Here is a 6,000-nt window from a genome sequence, read left to right on the forward strand (position 1 = left end):
CATCAGTTCAAAATTATGTTTTTACCCTCACTTAAAAATAAATGTACGCTTTTGCTCCCAGCTAAAAAATTCAATTTTGCCCTCGGTTAAAAATTACGATTTTGCCCCGTTTAAATTTAGAGTTTTACCATTAGTTTTTTTTTCTCACAGCCAAATTATGATTTCTCCCAACTTAAATTTACATTTTCTCCATCGTTTTTGTTTGTTTTCCTGGTTAAATTACAATTTTACCCCCAGTGTAAATTTGCAGTTATGCCGGCAGGTGCCTGGCACTCCCCCATTGGTCCTTTTAATTTACGATTTCATCCCTGAATTAAAGTTATCATCTCGCCCTCGGTTCAAAATTACGCTTTTCCCATTGTTTTACCTTTTTACCAAAACTATAAAAGTTTTTTGTTTTAATTGGTTTACTCCATTTATTTTTTTTCATGTCAAAGAGCTGCCTAACACTCGCTCATAGTCCTGAAAAATTACATTTTTGCCCTAAGCCGGAAATTACGGTCTTATCATCGTTTTAGTTTTCTCCCTAGCAAATTATAGTTGTGTTTTTTTAATTGATTGAGAATTATTCGGCCATCGCCTCACAAAAGCTTAAATTTACGATTTTGCCCTCAATTAAAAATGTGATTTTCCCCTGGTTGAAAAAAATATGTATTTTTGCCCCCAGTTCAAAAGAAAATTTTTTTTTGTCCCCAGTTAAAAATTACGATTTTGCCCTCAGTAAAAATATTTCGATTTTGCCCACATTTCAAAATAAAAAAATGTTTTTGCCCTCAGTTCAAAATATTATTTTACCTCCAGTTTAAAATTACGATTTTACCCCAACTAAAAATTGTAATCTTGTCATTGTTTTTTTTTTTTTTTGGCAAAACTATGGTAGTGTTTTATTTTACTTGATTGACTGAATTTAGTTTTTATTCGTGCCAAACAGCTGCTTAGCACTCGCTAATTGGTCCTGACAAATTATTGTTTTGCCCCCAACTCTAATTTACACGCTTCCCATCGCTTTAGTTATTTTTTTTTTATCAAAACTATGATAGTGTTTTTCTTTATTTCGTTAACTCGGTGTATTTTTTTTTATATCGTGTTATAAGTAGCATGTATAACTAACCGAAATAAATGCGTACATATTATTAAACTAAGAAATTTTCGGTTTAGCGCCCCGCAACGCGAGCGGCGCATAACTCTAGTCAAATTACAAACAGAAGATGAGATTGGAATACGATACATCTCTCACAACTGGTCTGATTATATATAAAGATATGGAAAGGTATAAATATAACAAAATTTACTTCGAAGACAAAATGGACCATTAACTTTTCTATAAAAGTAAATAAACTAGTTTGATTGTTCGATTATGTATATATAGCTAGCCTACACATGTGTAGCTAAACAACACAAAATTAAAAGATTTACATTTGTTATTTTTGTTCTCATAATATTTTTTACTCTTTACACGTACAAAGGATCATATTTTGTTGAAAACCATGGGAACTTCTAATAACCATTGATCATGATTAATCAATGGTATAAATTAGTCAATGACATTATTGTAAACAAGTGAAGATAATAGGCAAATTAGACCGTTTCTTTTAAAGGCGAAAGATCAAATACAAATACCCTTATTATACAAAATGTACGAATAAGGTGAAAATGTAAAAAAACGTGATGGTATTTTCGTAATTATTTACTCGTAGAGTAATTATCAAAATTACCCTGCAAATGATCTTGTAGGTAATTTTGATCTTGTAGGGTAATTTTGTAAAATGTTTCTTGTATGGTAATTTTGATCTTTTATAGTAATTTTGTAAAATGTTCTTGTAGGGTTATTTTGATCTTGTAAAGTAAATTTGTAGAGTATCATAATTACTTTACAAATGATCTTGTAGGGTAATTTTGTAGAGTATCATAATTAATCTATAAGTGTATCAAAATTACTCTGCAAGTTTCAAAATTACCCTATACAAGAACATTTTGCAAAATTACCCTACAAGATCATTTGTAAAATAGTTTTGATAACTATCCTATGAGCAAATAATTACGAAAATGTTACCGCGTTTTTTTTTCATGTCTTTCGTATGTTTTGTACGATAAAATTGTTTGTACGTGAACATAACTCTTCTTTTAAAGCACTCGAATATGTTTCACTCTCTCATGAGTCATGTCCCGAAGATTTCTTACACTCTCATATCTGCTTGTTTTCAAAATTCTTCCCTCAAAATTTACACATTCTTCAAAAGCTTTGGCAAATAGAAGATACAATCAGAGTAGTGCAAGAATACTACGGAACCACACGCTTAGACTGCGGGGTATGGTGGGGCGGGGGTTGGGTTTGGGTTGGGGCATTTGATGACACGTGGCTTGGGTGGCAGACATGGGGCGACCCACTTTAAAACAGGGTATGGTGGGCGGGGGTTTGGGGGCGTGGGTTTGGTGGGCTTCGCTGGGCTGACCCGGCTGGGCTCTTTGGGCTCTTTGTAATTAAAGAAAATTACATAAAAATTAAAGAAAATTACATAAAAAAATTTCCTAACGTTTATATTTTTTTTCTATCTCTTCTCTCATCTCCAAGACTATTTCCAACTCGTCACCCTTTAGGTGATCAATCGGCTGGGATAGAATTTTCAAATCCTCTCTTCTTTGTCTCTCGGCTTCTCTAGCGGCATCTCTAGCTTCTTTGCTCTTCCGAATTTCGACCCTTTGTTGTTGGAAGACGTTGAATGTATCCATCTTGGATGAAATGGCATCCAACTGGTCGCTGTATATTCCTCTATGCAAGAGCGAACTCCCAGCTGAAGGTGATGCCGTAGCAGATCTTGATTTTTGAGCACGCCTTTTTGTGGCATCTCTTCCATACTCAGGCCGGTTTGGGCTTGGCGAATCATCAAAAAGGTCCTCAATCTCTTGATCTCGTGCATCAGATTGGGACGAGGCCCTCGACCTTTTGGAAGACGTGTTGTTTTCGCTACCACTGAGGATATTCGCCCACTTTGGATGAAACTTACAAATCTCCCAACAATGCATGAAACGGAAGTCGGTCCCCACATTTGTCTTGAATTGAAGCAATGCATTAGTTGAACGCTACATAGTCTATGTTGATCAACACGAACAACCACTCTATACACAACTATCTTGGTAAAAAAACACGTATTATACATGTGATATACGTTAATAAAAAAATAAGTATAACATTATATAAAAGTATATCGAGTATAAAAGATATTTAATTTCAAATTTATAAGATGAAATATTGTGCACTAGAAAACCTCTTAAATTTTGTTTACAAGGTACAAATATTGTAATTTGACGCTAAAACTTTTAGAGGACTTCAAAGGCAATTTAGCCTCCGTAATACTATACAGTAATTGTAGCAAATCTTTTTAAAGAAAGTCAAAAGGAATATCACGATTGTTCCTACCTTATCCATCCGAGTTCCAAACTCCATCTCCAAAATATAAAGATTTTGCTACAAATCTCTATATATAGAGACTCATTATCAACATGTATAAAATCTAAAGATTGTATCTCAAGCATCTTGGTTTGTAAATCAAACACAAAAGAACGAAAAGAAAAAAGTAAAATACAATTGTGTCCCTATGGTTTACATTGTGCTGCACGTTGAACTCATAACTTTTTTTACTCTATTGTGTCACATCCCAACCGATGGCAGAAACATCGGGACAGGACGAAATAGATTGCTCGAGACATTATAACGTGCTAATGTCACAATATTTAAATAAACAAATTTCATTTTATACTAAAATGATTACATTGTCTTGAAATGGAAACTACTACATTTGCAACTTAAACAAATACAACAATAAAATTACAAATAAGACTTTAAGTGCGTTTCTAAATCTATCCTAAATAGATTTCTTCAAACGTCAACATACATTTCCTGCAACATGCATTAAAATAAAATCAATAAAAAAGTTGGTGAGTATACAAGTTTGATTACATGCATATGTAAAAAAGATTGTCTCAAATCCAACATGGCATTTTGTATACTAAGTTAGATCACATACTAGCATGTACAACTATAGGTCAACCCTCGTGTCTACTAGTATAATGTGCATCCCTCGTCATCAAAGTGAGCAAGACCGTAAAGATTGAATAACTTAACAATACCACAAACGGGCGGTGTGCTACTCCTATAACGCTATAATTGTTAAGGTGGGCTTGCGCAAAGTTAATGACAAATAGTTTGCATGAATGATTGAATATCTAGCATGAGTAACCTAAGCATAACAAATAGTATGTTTGATAGGTTCACTGAATTCATGAGTTTGATCGTGTGAATTATGTATTTTGATAGTTTATACATGTTACACCCAAAAGTGCATTAAAGCGTAAAATGGTCACGTATACTCATGGTTTGCAAAAGCTTCCAAAAATGTGAGCGGTGAGTCTTGAGAGTTTTAGGAATGTCGCGGTTATCTTAAACACTTGAAACTTTCTGCCTAAACTTGAGACTTTCTTGATGATTTAGGAGATTTTGAGAGTAATTTGGAGTTGTGGAAAGTGAAAATGTGATAAAGGAGGCTTGATTTTTAGGGAAGGATTAGCGTTTGGGTTTAAAGAAGGTTGGAATGTGATTTTAGTAACTATTTCAAAAAAAATCAAAAACTAAAAAAATAAATAAAAAATTCACAACACGTCATGAAACATGAGTATTAAAAAGAAACATTTTCATACTATAAATTAATAACATGTTGGTGCTACATGAAATTGTACTCTAAGTATAGGGAGTTTTTCAAAAAAAAAAAAATTGGCTTTTCACTTAGGGTATTGTCGCAACCCCCGCCCCCTATCTGTCCCGGGAACGGGCGGCCGCGAGAATCAGTATTGGTGGTATCGGTGTTTATCAATTTGGCAGTGGAAATTACATCAGGATCGTAGTTAGGAAATATTTTTCAGAGTAAAACACCACATTTTATATTAATAAATATATTGGGATAAAACCCAAGTTTTCATTACAAACGGATTTATAGGTATGGACCCTATTTTATTGAAAATAAAACATCTTCTTTATTTAGGTAACTTTTATAGCCACTTTTCCAAGCCTTCAGTGCTGTCCAGCTGGCTTCTAGTTGGCTTTCACATTTTGTTACCTGAAACGCGTTTAAAAACATTTTGTCAGTGGGAAATACTGGTGACTGAATCCCAGTTTAATCAAGAAGAGTTTTATCAATATTCACAGAATTGAGAGCGATTACAATATTTACATCTACACAATTACTCATTCAATACTGTCAATCCTGACTGGTGGGTCATATTACACATTGGCTAACTCTTTGTCCAATGGTAACGTGTTCCACATTTTGTATACAAAACCCTAACATACCGGCAGTAATTGAAGAATTACAAAGACTCAATCACTGCTACTCACATTATAAAATATTTAAGGTTTTGTGAAAACAGTTTGCAAAAAGGAGATTATTCACTTTGCTGTCTTAGGGTTTTCTTTAAGGATTTCCTGGTGATTATCTATAACTTACACAAATGCACACGCGTTAGTATAATAACCCAATATTTACATTAGTAATACCCTCCCCGAGACGGCATTCAAACGACTATGTCGGGCAGAACCACGACAGCCGTTACGGAACCCTGCATCAATCGGGCAGCGTATCTAATACGTAACCGGGGTTATGATACTTACAACGAGGCAGGGCTTCGCTAATTAGGGGGTATTATGCCCGCGATTATAATAGCTATGCAGAATATTGAGAGAGAGATCGAGAAAATGAGCGAGTTGAGACTGAGGCTGAAAGCCTCTATTTATAGTGCCTCTTCGACTTCCGCCGCGCCCCGCGTAGATGTTCTCCAAGGGCTTCGCGGCCCACGAGGCCAGCTAAGGTAGACCCTAGCTTGGCTGACTCGCCACTAGGCTTGACACGAGTGGTGCTACGTGGCGGCTCAGGGGCTCACCTGACCTCCTAGTTGTCGCGGCCCGCGTAGATTACCGCCTACTCGTTCGCGGCCCGCGAGCGAGGTTAA

The sequence above is a fragment of the Helianthus annuus genome, chromosome 5 (genome assembly GCF_002127325.2).
Source record: "Helianthus annuus cultivar XRQ/B chromosome 5, HanXRQr2.0-SUNRISE, whole genome shotgun sequence".
NCBI lineage: Eukaryota > Viridiplantae > Streptophyta > Magnoliopsida > Asterales > Asteraceae > Helianthus > Helianthus annuus.